This window comes from Chiloscyllium plagiosum, unplaced genomic scaffold (assembly GCF_037043375.1).
Source record: "Chiloscyllium plagiosum isolate Xiang-an unplaced genomic scaffold, Cpla_swu_hap1 HiC_scaffold_50, whole genome shotgun sequence".
NCBI classification, from domain to species: Eukaryota; Metazoa; Chordata; class Chondrichthyes; order Orectolobiformes; family Hemiscylliidae; genus Chiloscyllium; species Chiloscyllium plagiosum.
This window is the reverse complement of record NW_028270188.1, coordinates 51,825,716-51,846,178: the sequence shown is the minus strand read 5'-3', so window position 1 is coordinate 51,846,178 and position 20,463 is coordinate 51,825,716. Positions and strand designations below refer to the sequence as shown.

Sequence of the window (20,463 nt, the reverse complement as noted above, 5' to 3'; positions counted from 1 at the left end):
GAACCCAAGGTCCCGGTTGAGGCCCTCCCTGTGGGTATGGAACTTAGCTATCAGCCTCTGCTCGGCCACTTTTCGCTGCTGCCTGTCCCGAAGTCTGCCTTGTAGGATGGTCACCCGAAGGTCTGAGGTCAAATGTCCTGGACCACTGAAGTGTTCCCCAACTGGGAGGGAACCCTCCTGTCGGTTGATTATTGTGCGGTGCCCATTCTTCCATTGTCATAGCCTTTGCTCGGTTTCCCCAATGTACCATGCCTCCGGGCATCCCTGCCTCTAACGTATAAGATAGACAATGTTGGCTGAGTCACATGACTACCTGCCACGTACATGGTGGGAGGTGTCCCCACGTGTAATGGTGGTATCCATGTCCACATTCTGACACGTCTTGCAGTGCCTACTGTGACAGGGTTGTATGGAGTTGTCCTGAAAGGAGGCAGTTTGCTACGAACAATGATCTGTTTGAGGTTTGGTGGCTGTTGAAGATGAGAATTGGAGGTGTGGGGAAGGTCTTGGCGAGGTGCTCATCCTCATTGATAACGTGTTACAGGTCCCGAAGAACATGGCGTAATTTTTCAGCTGGGAAATACTGAACAACAAAGGGTACCCTGTCGGTTGCAGCACGTGTCTGTCTCCTGAGGAGGTCATTACGGTTCCTTGCTGTGGCACGTTGGAACTGGCGGTCAATGAGTTGAGCATCGTACCCCGTTCTTATGAGGGCATCCCTGAGTACTTCCAGGTGCCCGTCACGTTCCTCCTCATCTGAGCAGATCTGGTGTACGTGTAGGGCTTGTCCATAGGGGATGGCTGTTTTAGAGTCATAGAGATGCACAGCATGGAAACAGACCCTTAGGTCCAACCCGTCCATGCCGACCAGATATCCCAATCCAATCTAGTCCCACCCGCCAGCACCCGGCCCATATCCCTCCAAACCCTTCCTATTTATATACACATCCAAATGCCTCTTAAATGTTGTAATTGTACCAGCCTCCACCACTTCCTCTGGCAGCTCATTCCATACCCATACCACCCTCTGTGTGAAAACATTGCCCCGTATGTCTCTTTTATATCTTTCCCCTCTCACCCTAAACCTATGCCCTCTACTTCTGGACTCCCCGACCCCAGGGAAATGACCTTGTCTATTTATCCTATCCATATCCCTCATGATTTTATAAACCTCTATAAGGTCAGCCCTCAGCCTCCGACGCTCCAGGGAAAACAGCCCCAGTCTGTTCAGCCTCTCCCTGTAGCTCAGATCCTCCAACCCCGGCAACATCCTTGTAAATCTTTTCGAACCCTTTCAAGTTTCACAACATCTTTCCGATAGGAAGGAGACCAGAATTGCATGCAATATTCCAACAGTGGCCTAACCAATGTCCTGTACAGCCGCAACATGACCTCCCAACTCAATACTCTGACCAATAAAGGAAAGCATACCAAACGCTGCCTTCACTATCCTATCTACCTGCGACTCCACTTTCAAGGAGCTATGAACCTGCACTCCAAGGTCTCTTTGTTCAGCAACATTCCCTAGGACCTTACCATTAAGTGTATAAGTCCTGCTAAGATTTGCTGTCCCAAAATGCAGCACCTCGCACTTATCTGAATTAAACTCCATCTGCTACTTCTCAGCCTTTTTAATATGTTTTGGGTGGAAGCTGGAGAAGTGTAGCATTGTGAGGTTGTCTGTGGGTTTGCGGTAGAGTGTGGTGCTGAGGTATCCATCCTTGATGGTGATGCATGTGTCTATGAATGAGACAGATAGTAGAGAGTGGTCCATGGTGAGTTTGATGGTGGGATGAAACTTGTTAATATCACTGTCGTTTTATCAGTGACCCCCTCGCCATGGGTCCAGAGGAAGAAAATGTCGTCAATGTACCTGGTGTATAATGTTGGTTGCTGGTCCTGCATAGAGAAGAAATCTTGATCGAACCTGTGCATGAAGATGATGGCATGTTAGGTGCAAATTTGGTCCCCAAGGCTGTTCCGTGTGTCTGGATGAAGAACTGATTGTCGAAGGTGAAGACGTTGTGATCGAGGATAAGGCGGATGAGTTGTAGGATGGTGTCTGGAGACTGGCAGTCGTTGGTGTTGAGTACTGAGGCTGTTGCCGCGATGCCGTCATTGTGGGGGATGCTGGTGTAGAGTGCGGAAACATCCACCCTGACGAGGAACGTTCCCGGTTCGACTCGTCCGTGGGTGCTGAGTTTCTGTAAGAAATCTGTCGTGTCGCGACAGAAGTTGGGGATCCCCTGTACAATGGGTTTCAAGATGTCTTCGACTTAGCCAGAGAGGTTCTAACACAGGGTCCCATTGCCTGATACGATGGGACGTCCTGGTGTGTTGGCTTTGGAAGGCAGTAGAAGTCGCCTACATGAGAAGTACGTGGCACGAGAGCGCGTAGGGAACTCTGAAGGACTGGATCCAAAGTCCTGATCAATGTGTTTCGTTCACGGGTGTGCTCTTTGGTCGGATCAGCTGGTAGTTGCCTGTAGTGTTCCCGGTTGTTCAGTTGTCGGTACACTTCCTTGCAGTAATCTGTTCTGTTCTGAATGACAACGGCTCCTCCTTTACCTGCTGGTTTGATGACAACGTAGTGATTGATTTTGAGAGCCTGGATGGTATTGCGTTGTGAACGGGTGATGTTCTGCTCTCCCTCTCACTGACGAATCTGGCATTTGTATATTTCCTGGCGGTTTGAGAATACATGGCAAGCCCAGGGCAGCGGCCCTCCGGTGGGCTCCAAGTTGACACCTTCTTTGGTCTACAGATCCCTGTGATGACTGTTCCAGTTCATCAGTGGGCTCATTGGGATCCCTGCTGGCACCTTGAAAGAATTCCCGCAGTCTCATTCGTCTGATGAACTCCTCCGTGTCTGCTGCAAGAACCAAGGAGTCCATTTTAGTGGTGGGGCAAAAATTGAGACCCCCTGCTCACAACTTCAATCTCTTCTGGTGTGGTCCGATAAGTTGACATTCGACTTCCCCACAGTGATAATGTTATCCACTGTGGTGCCAGGGTGGGGCTTCGCTACTACTGGGTGAGAATGCCAAGTTTCTCCAGTTGGTTTGCATGTACGTGCTGTAGTTTTGTCACTTTGTCTGCTTGGCAATGTCCCGCAATCGTACTGCTGTCTCCTGAGCGCAGGCCGAGAGTGTGGACTCCATCTGAATTTCCAGGTTGCGGCACCTGCTGTAGAGTCAGCGCACGAGGTGATTGAGGAGTTTGCGCGAGGTGCGGTGGCAATGTTTCTCTGCGTAGTCTGTGTTGTAGGTCGACTTGAGCGGGTTCGCGATCCGTAATCCTTTCGGGATCTTTCCTGCTTGCATTCAAACTTGATGTCTGTGTCGATATTCCACTTTAAGTCGGCAGTTAATAGTGTCGATAGTCGTCATGATTTGGAGGTGCCGGTGTTGGACTGGGCTGTACAAAGTTAAAAATCACACAACACCAGTTTATAGTCCAACAGGTTTAATTGGAAGCACTAGCTTTCGGAGCACTGCTCTTTCATCAGGTGGTTGTGGAGTACATAATTGTAAGACACAATTTATAGCAAAAGTTTACAGTGTGATGTAACTGAAATTATACATTGGAAAATACCTCGATTGTTTGTTAAGTTTCTCATCTGTTAGAATGACTATGTCAGTTTCGCTACTTTAATATGTAAATCACAAAACTTTGTTTTAAAATTTACATTCTCAGGTTAACTCTTAACAATTGGTATCAGCCCAGAGAAGATGTTGAAGGTGTTAGCCCCCTGTCTGTGCCATAACGTTTAGACTGATTCTAATCTAAAAAAAATGAATTAACAGAGTCTTACTTGGATTCTTGCAGTTTTTGAGCAGAGTACAATGTAACTCTGCAAGTACAAATTCACCCCACAAACGTATATGTGGGTTTGTATGTCTCTGGGGTAGGGGGTTGTGAGTGTCTGAGAGAGAGTGTATATGTGTGTGAGTGTGAAGGGTCTAAGTCTGTGATAGGAGGCATGTGGGAGGGAGTGTGTGTGTTGGAGTGTCTGTGTATGTGTATAGTGCAATGGTGGTCACCTGTAATGTGACATGAACCCAAGGTCCCGGTTGAGGCCCTCCCTGTGGGTATGGAACTTAGCTATCAGCCTCTGCTCGGCCACTTTTCGCTGCTGCCTGTCCCGAAGTCTGCCTTGTAGGATGGTCACCCGAAGGTCTGAGGTCAAATGTCCTGGACCACTGAAGTGTTCCCCAACTGGGAGGGAACCCTCCTGTCGGTTGATTGTTGTGCGGTGCCCATTCTTCCATTGTCATAGCCTTTGCTCGGTTTCCCCAATGTACCATGCCTCTGGGCATCCCTGCCTCTAACGTATAAGATAGACAATGTTGGCTGAGTCACATGACTACCTGCCACGTACATGGTGGGAGGTGTCCCCACGTGTAATGGTGGTATCCATGTCCACATTCTGACACGTCTTGCAGTGCCTACTGTGACAGGGTTGTATGGAGTTGTCCTGAAAGCAGGCAGTTTGCTACGAACAATGATCTGTTTGAGGTTTGGTGGCTGTTTGAAGATGAGAATTGGAGGTGTGGGGAAGGTCTTGGCGAGGTGCTCATCCTCATTGATAACGTGTTACAGGTCCCGAAGAACATGGCGTAATTTTTCAGCTGGGAAATACTGAACAACAAAGGGTACCCTGTCGGTTGCAGCACGTGTCTGTCTCCTGAGGAGGTCATTACGGTTCCTTGCTGTGGCACGTTGGAACTGGCGGTCAATGAGTTGAGCATCGTACCCCGTTCTTATGAGGGCATCCCTGAGTACTTCCAGGTGCCCGTCACGTTCCTCCTCATCTGAGCAGATCTGGTGTACGGGTAGGGCTTGTCCATAGGGGATGGCTGTTTTAGAGTCATAGAGATGCACAGCATGGAAACAGACCCTTAGGTCCAACCCGTCCATGCCGACCAGATATCCCAATCCAATCTAGTCCCACCCGCCAGCACCCGGCCCATATCCCTCCAAACCCTTCCTATTTATATACACATCCAAATGCCTCTTAAATGTTGTAATTGTACCAGCCTCCACCACTTCCTCTGGCAGCTCATTCCATACCCATACCACCCTCTGTGTGAAAACATTGCCCCGTATGTCTCTTTTATATCTTTCCCCTCTCACCCTAAACCTATGCCCTCTACTTCTGGACTCCCCGACCCCAGGGAAATGACCTTGTCTATTTATCCTATCCATATCCCTCATGATTTTATAAACCTCTATAAGGTCAGCCCTCAGCCTCCGACGCTCCAGGGAAAACAGCCCCAGTCTGTTCAGCCTCTCCCTGTAGCTCAGATCCTCCAACCCCGGCAACATCCTTGTAAATCTTTTCGAACCCTTTCAAGTTTCACAACATCTTTCCGATAGGAAGGAGACCAGAATTGCATGCAATATTCCAACAGTGGCCTAACCAATGTCCTGTACAGCCGCAACATGACCTCCCAACTCAATACTCTGACCAATAAAGGAAAGCATACCAAACGCTGCCTTCACTATCCTATCTACCTGTGACTCCACTTTCAAGGAGCTATGAACCTGCACTCCAAGGTCTCTTTGTTCAGCAACATTCCCCAGGACCTTACCATTAAGTGGATAAGTCCTGCTAAGATTTGCTGTCCCAAAATGCAGCACCTCGCATTTATCTGAATTAAACTCCATCTGCCACTTCTCAGCCTTTTTAATATGTTTTGGGTGGAAGCTGGAGAAGTGTAGCATTGTGAGGTTGTCTGTGGGTTTGCGGTAGAGTGTGGTGCTGAGGTGTCCATCCTTGATGGTGATGCATGTGTCTATGAATGAGACAGATAGTAGAGAGTGGTCCATGGTGAGTTTGATGGTGGGATGAAACTTGTTAATATCACTGTCGTTTTATCAGTGACCCCCTCGCCATGGGTCCAGAGGAAGAAAATGTCATCATTGTACCTGGTGTATAATGTTGGTTGGTGGTCCTGCATAGAGAAGAAGTCTTGTTCAAACCTGTGCATGAAGATGATGGCATGTTAGGTGCAAATTTGGTCCCCAAGGCTGTTCCGTGTGTCTGGATGAAGAACTGATTGTCGAAGGTGAAGACGTTGTGATCGAGGATAAAACGGATGAGTTGTAGGATGGTGTCTGGAGACTGGCAGTTGTTGGTGTTGAGTGCGGAGGCTGTTGCCGCGATGCCGTCATTGTGGGGGATGCTGGTGTAGAGTGCGGAAACATCCACCCTGACGAGGAACGTTCCCGGTTCGACTGGTCCGTGGGTGCTGAGTTTCTGTAAGAAATCTGTCGTGTCGCGACAGAAGTTGGGGATCCCCTGTACAATGGGTTTCAAGATGTCTTCGACAGAGCCAGAGAGGTTCTAACACAGGGTCCCATTGCCTGATACGATGGGACGTCCTGGTGTGTTGGCTTTGGAAGGCAGTAGAAGTCGCCTACATGAGAAGTACGTGGCACGAGAGCGCGTAGGGAACTCTGAAGGACTGGATCCAAAGTCCTGATCAATGTGTTTCGTTCACGGGTGTGCTCTTTGGTCAGATCAGCTGGTAGTTGCCTGTAGTGTTCCCGGTTGTTCAGTTGTCGGTACACTTCCTTGCAGTAATCTGTTCTGTTCTGAATGACAACGGCTCCTCCTTTACCTGCTGGTTTGATGACAATGTAGTGATTGATTTTGAGAGCCTGGATGGTATTGCGTTGTGAACGGGTGATGTTCTGCTCTCCCTCTCACTGACGAACCTGGCATTTGTATATTTCCTGGCGGTTTGAGAATACATGGCAAGCCCAGGGCAGCGGCCCTCCGGTGGGCTCCAAGTTGACACCTTCTTTGGTCTACAGATCCCTGTGATGACTGTTCCAGTTCATCAGTGGGCTCATTGGGATCCCTGCTGGCACCTTGAAAGAATTCCCGCAGTCTCATTCGTCTGATGAACTCCTCCGTGTCTGCTGCAAGAACCAAGGAGTCCATTTTAGTGGTGGGGCAAAAATTGAGACCCCCTGCTCACAACTTCAATCTCTTCTGGTGTGGTCCGATAAGTTGACATTCGACTTCCCCGCAGTGCCAGGGTGGGGCTTCGCTACTACTGGTGAGAATGCCAAGTTTCTCCAGTTGGTTTGCATGTACGTGCTGTAGTTTTGTCACTTTGTCTGCTTGGCAATGTCCCGCAATCGTACTGCTGTCTCCTGAGCGCAGGCCGAGAGTGTGGACTCCATCTGAATTTCCAGGTTGCGGCACCTGCTGTAGAGTCAGCGCACGAGGTGATTGAGGAGTTTGCGCGAGGTGCGGTGGCAATGTTTCTCTGCGTAGTCTGTGTTGTAGGTCGACTTGAGCGGGTTCGCGATCCGTAATCCTTTCGGGATCTTTCCTGCTTGCATTCAAACTTGAGGTCTGTGTCGATATTCCACTTTAAGTCGGCAGTTAATGGTGTCGATAGTCGTCATGATTTGGAGATGCCGGTGTTGGACCGGGCTGTACAAAGTTAAAAATCACACAACACCAGGTTATAGTCCAACAGGTTTAATTGGAAGCACTAGCTTTCGGAGCGTCGCTCCTTCATCAGGTGATAGTGGAGGACACAATTATAAGGCACAGAATTTATAGCAAACGTTTACAGTGTGATGTAACTGAAATTATACATTAGAAACTACCTTGATTGTTTGTTGAGTCTTTCATCTGTTAGAATGACCCTGATAGTTTCACTTCTTCCATATGTAAATCACAAATTTTTTTTAAAAAAGTTACATTCTCAGGTTAACTCTAACAATTGGTGTCAGCCCAGATAATGTGTTGAAGGTGTTTGCCACCTGTTAAATCACTTTTTAGGTTAGATTCAGTCTAAACATTATGGCACAGACAACAGCACACAGGGGGCTAACACCTTCAACACATTATCTGGGCTAACACCAATTGTTACAGTTAGCCTGAGAATGTAACTTTTTTAGGAGAAAGTGAGGACTGCAGATGCTGGAGATCAGAGCTGAAAAATGTGTGGCTGGAAAAGCAACCTGTCCGCCTCAACCTGTCCACCCCTCTCACCCACTCCAACCTCACCCTCACAACGTGCAGCCCTCCACTCCCTCCATTCCAACCCCAACCTCACTATCAAACCGGCAGACAAGGGAGGCGCGGTGGTAGTTTGGCGCACCGATCTTTATATTGCTGAGGCTAAATGCCAGCTCGCGGACACCTCCTCCTACTGCCCCTTGACCATGACCTCACCTCCCACCACCAAACCATCATCTCCCAGACCATCCATAACCTCATCACCTCAGGGGATCTCCCATCCACCACCTCCAACCTCATAGTCCCACAACCCCGCACCGCCCGTTTCTAACTCCTGCTCAAAATCCACAAACCTGACTGCCCCGGCCGACCCATTGTCTCAGCCTGCTCCTGCCCCACCGAACTCATCTCTGCATACCTCGACACGGTCCTGTCCCCCTTAGTCCAAGAACTCCTCACCTACGTTCGGGACACTTCCCTGGCTCCCAACGCCTTATCTTCACCATGGACATCCAGTCCCTATACACCTCCATCCCCCATCACGAAGGCCTCAAAGCCTTCCGCTTCATCCTCTCCCGCCGACCCAACCAGTACCCTTCCACTGACACCCTCCTTCGACTGACTGAACTGGTCCTCACCCTGAACAACTTCTCTTTCCAATCCTCCCACTTCCTCCAAATCAAAGGAGTGGCCATGGGCACCCGCATGGGCCCCAGCTATGCCTGCCTCTTTGTTGGATATGTGGAACAGTTCATTTTCCGCAGCTACACTGGCACCACCCCCCACCTTTTCCTCCGTTACATCGATGACTGTATCGGCGCTGCCTCGTGCTCCCACAAGGAGGTTGAACAGTTCATCCACTTTACTAACACCTTCCACCCCGACCTCAAATTTACCTGGACCGTCTCAGACTCCTCCCTCCCCTTCCTAGACCTCTCCATTTCTATCTCGGGCGACCGACTCAACGCGGACATTTACTATAAACCGACCGACTCGCACAGCTACCTAGACTACACCTCCTCCCACCCTGCCCCCTGTAAAAACGCCATCTCATATTCCCAATTCCTTCGACTCCGCCGCATCTGCTCCCAGGAGGACCAGTTCCAAAAACGTACAACCCAGATGGCCTCCTTCTTCAAAGATCGCAATTTCCCCCCCCGACGTGATCGACGATGCCCTCCACCGCATTTCCTCCACTTCCTGCTCCTCCGCCCTTGAACCCCGCCCCTCCAATCGCCACCAGGACAGAACCCCACTGGTCCTCACCTACCACCCCACCAACCTCCGGATACATTGTATCATCCTCCGTCATTTCCGCCACCTCCAAACAGACCCCACCACCAGGGATATATTTCCCTCCCCACCCCTATCAGCGTTCAGGAAAGACCACTCCCTCCGCGACTCCCTCGTCAGGTCCACACCCCCCCACCAACCCAACCTCCACTCCCAGCAACTTCCCCTGCAACCGAAAGAAATGCAAAACTTGCACCCACACCTCCCCCCTCACCTCCCTCCAAGGCCCCAAGGGATCCTTCCATATCCGTCACAAATTCACCTGCACCTCCACACACATCATTTACTGCATCCGCTGCACCCGATGTGGCCTCCTATACATTGGGGAGACAGGCTGCCTACTTGTGGAACGTTTCAGAGAACACCTCTGGGACAACCAACCCAACCGCCCCGTGGCTGAACACTTTAACTCCCCCTCCCACTCTGCCAAGGACATGCAGGTCCTTGGACTCCTCCATTGCCAGACCATAGCAACACGACGCCTGGAGGAAGAGCGACTCATCTTCCGCCTAGGAACCCTCCAACCACAAGGGATGAATGCAGATTTCTCCAGCTTCCTCATTTCCCCCCCACCTCCCCCCCACCTTATCTCAGTCCCAACCCTCAGACTCAGCACTGCCTTCTTGACCTGGAATCTTCTTCCCGACCTCTCCGCCCCCACCCCCACCCCCACTCCAGCCTATCACCCTCACCTTAACCTCCTTCCACCGATCGCATTCCCAACGCCCCTCCCCCAAGTCCCTCCTCCCTACCTTTTATCTTAGCCTGCTTGGCACACCTTCCTCATTCCTGAAGAAGAGCTTGTGCCCGAAACGTCGATTCTCCTGCTCCTTGGATGCTGCCTGACCTGCTGCGTTTTTCCAGCAACACATTTTTCAATGTAACTTTTTAAAAAAGATTTTGAGATTTACATCTGAAAGAAGTGAAACTATCAGGGTCATTCCAATAGATGAGAGACTTAACAAACAATCGAGGTATTTTCCAATGTATAATTTCAGTTACATCACACTGTAAACTTTTGCTATAAATTCTGTGTCTTACAATTGTGTGCTCCACAATCACCTGATGAAGGAGCAGCGCTCAGAAAGCTAGTGCTTCCAATTAAACCTGTTGGACTATAACCTGGTGTTGTGTGATTTTTAAGTGTGTACACCCCATTCCAACACCGGCATCTCCAAATCATAGCTATGATGGAGGATTGGAGAAGGGGGGAGTTCTGGGGTTGTAGGAGGCCAGGGGATGATTTTGTGGAACCCTGGACAGCGGGTGAGGTATCAGTGATTTGGGAGATGTTGGGGGTGGGCATGGATTTCAAGTAAAAACGTTTGAGGGGAGAGGAGGATTTCAGTTTTCACTCAGAAAGTAACCCAGAGGTCAAAGATTGAAGAGGTTCAGTTGAAAAGGGATGAGCAGATTTTGTTCACTTCTCCCAGCGAGTTGTTGTGATCTGGGAGCGGATTCAACAAGAATTTCCAAAAGGTGGGAATCAGAAGGGGAAAGTTCACAGGGAAAGGTGGGGTCAAGGAGCAATGGGTGGGGTTGTAGGTCAGAAAGTCGTACGGCGTGGAAACAGGCCCTTCGGCCCAGCTCGTCCATGCTGACCACGTTTCCCAAACTGAACCTGAACCACTTACCAGCATTTGGCCCATGTCCCCTTGAAACCTTTCCTACCCAGGTATCTATTCAGATATCTTTTAAATGTTGTAACTTTATCTGTACTCACCACTTCCTCGGGAGGTTCATTCCCCACACGAACCACCCTCTGTGTGAAAAGGTTGACCACGTTCTCTCTCTCTCTGTGTCCCCCTCTCCGCCCCGCCCCCCCCATCCCTTTTAAATCTTTCTCCTCTCCTCCTCTCACCTTAAACATACGCCCTTAGTTTTGAACTCCCCCACCCTAGGGAAAAGGCTGTCGCTATTCACCTTATCTGTGCCCCCCCTGCTCATGATTTTATAAACCTCTATAAGCTTCAACCTCCTACACTCCAGGGAAAAAAAATCCCAAACCTCTCCTTATAACTCAAATCCTCCATTTCTGGCAACATCCTGGTAAATCCCTTCTGAACCCTCTCCTTCCTATAAAAGGAGAACTGCACCCAGTACCCAGTAAAGGTCTCACCAACATATCGTATAACCTCAACGTAACATCCCAACGCCTCTCCTCAAAGCTCTGAGCCATGAAGGCAAGCATGCTAAACACCTTCTTCACCATCCAGTCTACCTGTAACACAAACTTTCAAAAGAATTATGTACCTGAACCCCTAGGCCCCCTCTGTTCTACAACATTACCCAAGGAGAAAGTGAAGACTGCAGATGCTGGAGACCAGAGTTGAAAAATGTGGTGCTGGAAAAACGCGGCAGGCCAGGCAGCATCCGAGGAGCAGGAGAATCGACGTTTCGGGCATAAGCCCTTCTTCAGGCAGTTTTATGAAATGTCGATTCTCCTGCTCCTCGGATGCTGCCTGTCCTGCTGTGTTTTTCCAGCACCACATTTTTCAACATTACCCAAGGCCCTATCATTAATTGCATAAGTCCTGCCCGTGTTTGTTTTACCAAAATGCAATACCTCGCATTTATCCAAATTAAACTCCATCTGCCACTCCTCAGCCCATTGACCCAATTGAACAAGATCACTTAGATAACCTTCTTCACTGTCCACTATACCATCAATTTTGGTGTTGGTCTGCAAACTTACTAACCATTGTCTCCTATATTCACATCCAAATCATTTATATAAATGACAAAGAACTGTGGATCCAGCACCAATCCTGAAACCATGGCTGGTCACAGGCCTCCAGGTCAAAAAAACAACCCTCCACCCTCTGTCTCCTGCCGTTAAGCCAATTTTGTATCCAATTGGCATGCTCACCCTGAATCCCATGTGACTTAACTTTACTAATTAGTCTACCATTGTCAAAGGCTTCACTAAAGTCCGTGTAAACAATATCGATGGCTCTGCCCTCATCAATCTTTTTGGTTATATCCTCAAATAACTCAAATCAAGTTTGTGAGGCATGATTTCCCTTGCACAAAGCCTCGCTGACGATCACTAATCAGTCCTTGCCTCTCCAAATGAATGTAGATTCTATCTTTCACAATCCCCTCCAGCAACCTACCCTCCAATGATGTAAGACTAACAAATCTATAGTTTTCAGGGTTTTCTTAAAAGTTTTTCTTAAATCAAGGCACAACATCATAGTTCTGGTCACCGCATTATGGGAAAGATGTGGAAGCTTTGGCATGGGTTCCAAGGAGATTTACCAGGATGTTGCCTGGTATGGAGGGAAGGTCTTACGAGGAAAGGCTGAGGGAACTGAGGCTGTTTTCGTTGGAGAGAAGAAGGTTGAGAGGTGACTTAATAGGGAGATACCAAGATAATCAGAGGGTTAGATAGGTTGGACAGTGAGAGCCTTTTTCCTCAGATGATGACGGCTAGCACGAGGGGACATAGCTTTAAATTGAGGGGTGATAGATATAGGACAGATGTCAGGGTAGTTTCCTTACTCAGAGCAGTAGAGGCGTAGAACGGCCTGCCTGTAACATTAGTAGGCTCGCTGATATTAAGGGCATTGGACATACATATGGATAATAATGGAACGGTTAGGTTAGATGGGCATCAGATTAATTTCACAGGTCGGCGCAACATCAAGGGCCAAAGAGCCTGTACTGTGCTGTAACATTCTATACTCTATAATAGTCACCCTCCAGTCCTCAGGCACCTCAGCTGTAGTGACGGATGATGCAAGTATCTCTGCTAGGACCCCCAGTCCTAGGGCTCTTCGGCCCAACGTGTCCATGCCGACCAGGCTCCTAAATTGAACTAGTCCCATTTGCCTGTGTTTGCCCCATGTCCTTCTCAACCCTTCCTATTCATGTACCATCCAGATGCCTTTTAAATGTTGCAATTGTACCAGCCTCCACCACTTCCTCTGGCAGCTCGTTCCATACACGTACCACCCTCTGTAGCCCTTTAGGTCCTGTTTAACTCGTTCCCCTCTCACCTTAAATCTATGCCGTCTACTTCTGGACTCCCTCAATCCCAGGGAAGAGACTTTGTCTATTTATCCTATCCATGCCCCTCATGATTTTATAAACCTCTACATGGTCACCCCTCAGCCTCTGACGCTCCAGGGAAAACAGCCCCAAGCCTATCCAGCCTCTCCCTGTAGCTCAAACCTTCCAGTCTCAGTAACATCCTTGCAAATCTTTTCTGTACCCTTTCCAGTTTAATAACATCCTTCCTACAGCAAGGTGACCAGAGTTATACGCAGTATTGCGAATGTGGCATTACCAATGTATTGGACAGCTGTAACATCACATCCCAATACTGTACTCAATAACCTCTCCATAAACTTCAAGCTGTAGGTCAGTTGTTAGTTTTAAATCTGAGATCAATCTGTTTTTGTTAAGCTAAGGTATTGAGGGATATGGGCCTAAGGCAAGTATATGGAGTTAGGCCATAGATCAGACAGTCTCATTGAATGGTGGAACAGCACAGAGGGGCTGAATGGCCTAGTGTTCTTTCTACCTTAACCAATGTCTCTGTCATAGCCCATATACCTTAATAGACCCACCTCCCCACATCAGCTATAACCGCCTTTCCATAACTATAATATGTAGACTATATTTAATCCTCATTAATCTATATTCCACTATATCATAGCATACCATGCTTAACACTCATTAATTTACTTATCACAATATCATTACATTAATCCCCATATTCCAACCTCGGGCGACTGTCTGTGTGGAGTTTGCACATCCTCCCCGTGTCTGCGTGGGTTTCCTCCAGGTGCTCCGGTTTCCTCCCACAATCCAAAGATGTGCAGGTCAGGGTGAATTGGCCGTGCTAAATTGTCCCATAGTGTTAGGTGCATTAGTCAGAGGGAAATGGGTCTGGGTGGGTTACTCTTCGGAGGGTCGGTGTGGACTGGTTGGGCCGAAGGGCCTGTTTCCACACTGTAGGGAATCTAAATAACATTACCTAAATAACAAGACTAAAATTGGGCCCTTGAAGACAGAAACAGGGGAATATATTACGGGGAACAAAGAAATGGCAGAAGAATTGAATTGGTACTTCAGATCTGTGTTCACTGGGGAAGACACAAGCAATCTCCCTGAGGTAACAGTGGCTGAAGGACATGAACTTAAGGGAATTTATATTTGCCAGGAATTGGTGTTGGAGAGACTGTTAGGTCTGAAGGTTGATAAGTCCCCATGGCCTGATGGTCTACATCCCAGGGTACTGAAGGAGGTGGCTCGAGAAATCGTGGATGCGTTGGTGATTATTTTCCAGAGTTCGATAGATTCGGGATCAGTTCCTGCAGATTGGAGGGTGGCTAATGTATCACTTTTTAAGAAAGGTGGGAGAGAGAAAGCAGGAAATTATAGACCAGTTAGTCTGACCTCAGTGGTGGGAAAGATGCTGGAGTCTATTATAAAGGATGAAATTACGACACATCTGGATAGTAGTAACAGGATAGGTCAGAGTCAGAATGGGTTTATGAAGGAGAAATCATGCTTGACTAACCTTCTGGAATTTTTTGAGGATGTAACTCTGAAGATGGACGAGCGAGATCCAGTAGATGTGGTGTACCTGGACTTTCAGAAAGCTTTTCATAAAGTCCCACATAGGAGGTTAGTGAGCAAAATTAGGGCACATGGTATTGGGGGCAAAGTACTAACTTGGATTGAAAGTTGGTTGGCTGATAGGATACAAAGAGTAGTGATAAGCGGCTCCATTTTGGAATGGCAGGCAGTGACCAGTGGGGTACCGCAAGGATCAGTGCTGGGACTGCAGCTTTTTACAATATATGTAGAAGATGATATTAGTAATAACATTAGCAAATTTGCTGATGATACTAAGCTGGGTGGCAGGGTGAAATATGAGGAGGATGTTAGGAGATTACAGGGTGACCTGGACAGGTTAGGTGAGTGGGCAGATGCATGGCAGATGCAGTTTAATGTGGATAAATGTATGGTTATCCACTTTGGTGGCAAGAACAGGAAGGAAGATTACTACCTAAATGGAATCAATTTAGGTAAAGGGGCAGTACAGAGAGATCTAGGTGTTCTTGTACACCAGTCAATGAAGGTAAGCATGCAGGTATAGCAGGTAGTGAAGAAGGCTAACAGCATGCTGGCCTTCATAACAAGAAGGATTGAGTATAGAAACAAGAGGGATTGAGTATAGAAGCAAAGAGGTTCTTCTGCAGCTGTACAGGGCCCCGGTGAGACCACACCTGGAGTAACTGCACACAGTTACTGGTCTCCACTCCACTCCAAATTTGAGGAAAGACATTCTGGCTATTGAGGGAGTGCAGCATAGGTTCACGAGGTCAATTCCTGGAATGGCGGGACTACCTTACACTGAAAGACTGGAGCATGACTGGACTTGTATACCCTTGAGTTTAGAAGACTGAGAGGGGATCTGATTGAGACATATAAGATTATTAAAGGATTGGACACTCTGGAGGCAGGAAACATGTTTCCGCTGATGGGTGAGTGCCGAACCAGAGGACACAGCTTAAAAATACGGGGTAGACCATTTAGGACAGAGATGAGGAGAAACTTCTTCACCCAGAGAGTGGTGGCTGTGTGGAATGCGCTGCCCCAGAGGGCAGTGGAGGCCCAGCCTCTGGATTCATTTAAGAAAGAGTTGAATAGAGCTCTCAAGGATAGTGGAATCAAGAGTTATGGAGATAAGGCAGGAACAGGATACTGATTAAGGATGATCAGCCATGATCATATTGAATGGTGGTGCAGGCTCGAAAGGCAGGATTGCCTACTCCTGCATCTATTGTCTATTGTCTGTTATCTATTGTCTATTCTAGTCGCACTGTTATAGGAAGGATATTATTAAGCTGGAGAGGGTTCAGAAGAGATTTACCAGGATGTTGCTGGGAATGGAAGGTTTGCGTTATAAAGAAAGGCTGGAACTTCTTTCACTGGAGAGTTGGAGGTAGAGAGACAATATTATAGAAGTTTATTAAATCATGAGGGGTATAAATAGAATTAACAGTAGATGTCTTTTCTCTTGGTTGGGGGATTTCAAGACTGGGGGGGGGGGGGGGGGGGTCATATTTTTAAGGCGAGAGGAGAGAGATTTTAAAAGGACATAGTTAAAAATCACACAAAACCAGGTTATAGTCCAACAGGTTTAATTGGAAGCACACTAGCTTTCGGAGCGACGCTCCTTCATCAGTGTGCTTCGAATTAAACCTGTTGGACTCTAACCTGGTGTTGTGTGATTTTTAACTTTGTACAACACCGGCATCTGTAGATCTTAAAAAGACATGAGGGGTGGTTCGCGTGTGGAATTAACTTCCCGAGGAAGTGGTGGATGTGGGTACACTGAGAATCAGTTTAAATCTCAATCCTCTGGGAATAGTTTCTGCCCTTTCTACTGCGTCCAGCTGCCTTATGCTGTTAAAACCCTCTATTTGCCTTCCACTCAATTTCTCACAAGAAGTCCAAAATGATTGCAAATCATTTTCTCAGGGTGAGACACTGCAAACTTGGGCAAGATGTTAGCAGAAATGAATTACTGAATAATGCAGTCATTATTTCAAAATCAGCTCCAGCAATCTTTCAAATATGCGGAGACGTTTGCAAGCCCACGATTGCAAAGCTTTGACCAGGTCGGGGTTAACGAAAAAAGACAGCGAATCGCTAAACGAACGAACACACCGTTGTCTTTCACCAACCCGGAAGCTGAGACACCAGGCAGTGCGCCTCCTACTGCTCAGACTCTGCAACTGGCCCCCGTCCGTCCAGCCACACTCCTCAACAAAATCGCACCTCGCAAACATAAAGGCGACATTTTAAAATTGCAACCCGCTCACGATTAAATGATTGCACCTGTCGGAGGCGGTTGCAAAAGGTTTAAGGTGTCATTGGTGAAAGAAAAAATAAACTTGGAGGGAAACAAGAAAAATAAAAGGCATGCGATGGCCGGGAATCGAACCCGGGTCAACTGCTTGGAAGGCAGCTATGCTCACCACTATACCACCATCGCCTTGTTACCTCGCGGTGCCAGGGCCTCTGATAGAGCTTAAACAGTGTCACGTGGTGTTTACTGTGCAACGTTTTCAATGTATCCATTTTCTGTATCCAAGCCTTCAATTGTGACATCATCTCTGCGCCAGGACTGCAACACTGCTCGCTTGCTTTGAGCTATCAGTAAAATGTTTAATATTAAACACCTCCAAATTAATAAATGACTGTTTATATGCAACATATTACTATTGCAAGTATTGAGAATGCACATTTAAAAATTAATAAATTACTTAATTTACATGCAAATTATCATTATTGTAAATATTAAGAATGCCCCTCCAAATGAATAAATCACTATCTATATGCAAAATACTACAATTGCAACTATTAAGAATGCACATTTAAAAATTAATAGCTCACTTCATTTGCATGCAAGAGCTCTATTTTAAATATTAAATACACCTCCAAATTATTGAATTGCTTCATTTATATGGAAAATATAACTGTAAATATTAAAAATGAATAACCAAATGATTAAATCACCTCGTTTACTTTCAAAATATTGCAGTTTTGAAGAACTCACATCTCCAAATTAATAAATCACTTCATTTATATGCAAAACATTAAGATTGCAAATATTAAGAATGCACATCTCCAAATTAATATATCACTTCATTTGCATGTAACATGTTACTGTTGTAAATATTAAGAATCCATGCCTCCAAACTAATGTAACTCATTTGCATGTAGCATTTTACGATTGTAAATACTATTGTATATGCAAAATATTATTGTTGAAAACATAAATAATACACTCCAAATCAATAAATCACTTCATTTACATGCAAAATATTCCCAAAGCAAATATTAAGAGTGCACACCTCCAAAGTATTAAATCACTTCATTTATATGACATGTTACTACTGCAAATATTAAAAATGCAGATTTAACAACTAATCAATCACTTCATTTACTTGTAAAATATTACTATTCCAAATATTAAGAATGTGTACCTCCAAATTAATAAATCACTTAATTTATAGGCAAAATATTATTGTTGAAAATATAAGGAATGCGCATCTGCGAATCAATAAAACGCTTCATCTAATGGAAAGTATTACCAATGCAAATATTAAGAATGCACACCTCCAAATTAATAAGTCACTTCATTTCTATGAAACATATTACTTTTGCAAATATTAAGAATGCACATTTAAAAAGTGATAAATGGACTTTATTTACATGCAAAATATCATTATTGCAAATATTAAAAATGCCCTTCCAAATTAATAAAACACTTCATTTACATGCAAAATATTATTGTAAATATTAAGGATGCACATCTCCAAAATTAATAAATCACCACTTTTATATAGAAAATGTAATTACTGTAAATATTGAAAATGAGCATACAAATTAATAAATCACTTCATCTACATGCAAGATATCATTATGGTAAACATGAAGCACACCTCCAAATTATTATATAGAAAAATTAACTACTGTAAATATTAAGAATGAATATCCAAATTATTAAATCAGTTCATTTATTTGCAAAATATTACTATTGCAAATATGAAAAATACACACCTCCAAATTAATAAATTACGTCATTAACATGTAACATATTACTATTGCAAATAGTAAGAATGCACACCTCCAAATTAATAAATGCCTTCATTCACATGGAAAATATAACTTCTGTAAATATTAAGAATGAATATCCAAATTAATAAATCACTTCATTTATGTGCTAAATATTACTATTGCAAATATTACGAGCACACCCCCAAATTGATAAATCATGTCATTTGCACTGAAATTATAATAACTGTAAATATTAAGAAAGAATATCCAAATTAATAAATCGCTTCATGTTTATGCAAAATATTAATTTTGAAAATATCAAGAATTCACCACCTCCAGAATAATAAATCACTTTATTTCCATGCAAAATATTACTATTGCAAATATTAAGATCGCACACATCCAAACTAATAAATCACTTAATCTATATTGAAAATATAACTACTACAAATATTAAGAATGCACACCTCCAAATTATTAAACCACTTCATTACATGGAAACTGCAACTACTGTAAATATTAAGAATGAATATTCTAATTAATAAATCACTATTTACGTGCAATATATTAATATTGCAACTATTAAGAATGCACATTTAAAAATTAATAAATCACTTCATTCACATGCAAAATATCATATTAAGAAACATCTTCAAATTTTTAAATTGCTTCATTTATATAGAAAAGTTAACTACTGTAAATATTAAGAATGAATATCCAAATTATCAAATCACTTCATTTACTTGCAAAACAGTACTATTAGAAACATGAAGAATGCACAACTCCAAATCAATAAATCACTTCATTTACATGGAAAATAAACTTCTGCAAATATTAAGAATGAATATGCAAATCAACAAATCAGTTCATTCACATTGAAAATATAACTACTGTAACTAGTTAAAAGTCACATAACACCAAGTTACAGTCCAATCGGTTGATTTGGAAGCACTAACCTTTGGAGCGCTGCTCCTTCATCAGGTGGTCGTGGAGAATAAGGAGTATAAGCTTATATTCCATGACTACCCGATGAAGGAGCAGCGCTCCAAAAGTTAGTACGACCAAATAAACCTGTTGGACTATAACCTGGCGTTATGTGATTTTTAACTTTGTCCATCCCAGTCCAGTATCGGCATCTCCAAGTCATGGCTACTGCAAATTTTAAGACTGACTATACAAATTAATAAATCACTTCATTTACTTGCAAATATGTAGACTACACATCTCCAACTTAACAAATCACTTCATTTATATGCAGAACATTGTTAGTGCAAATATTAAGAATGCACATTAGCCCCGAATGTCGTAGACAACGGAAAATTGGTGCCTCTGTTTGTGGGCAGGGACATGGAGATGCTGCTGATGGGGTGAGGTGATGCAGACGCAGGATGTCCTATTCTCTCGGGCCAACAGAGGACACCTTTCTACTGGAACCATGGACCAGGGTTACAATCCAGGCCAGTGCAGTCTCAACCAGCTGAAGGAATGCAAGGAACGTAGGAAGAAGATACAACATTGAACATAGAACAATACAGCGCAGAACAGGCCCTTCGGCCCTCGATGTTGCGCCGACCTGTGAACTATTCTCAGCTCGTAGC

At 45.3% G+C, this 20,463-nt stretch overlaps 1 non-coding gene across 1 annotated transcript; it reads right to left on the bottom strand.

Annotated features, from left to right (window-relative positions):
- Positions 1 to 17,225: 17,225 nt before the first annotated feature.
- Positions 17,226 to 17,297, bottom strand: trnag-ucc (transfer RNA glycine (anticodon UCC)). Its single transcript has one exon. It is a non-coding gene; the product is annotated as a tRNA-Gly (tRNA).
- Between the last annotated feature and the right edge of the window lie 3,166 nt (positions 17,298 to 20,463).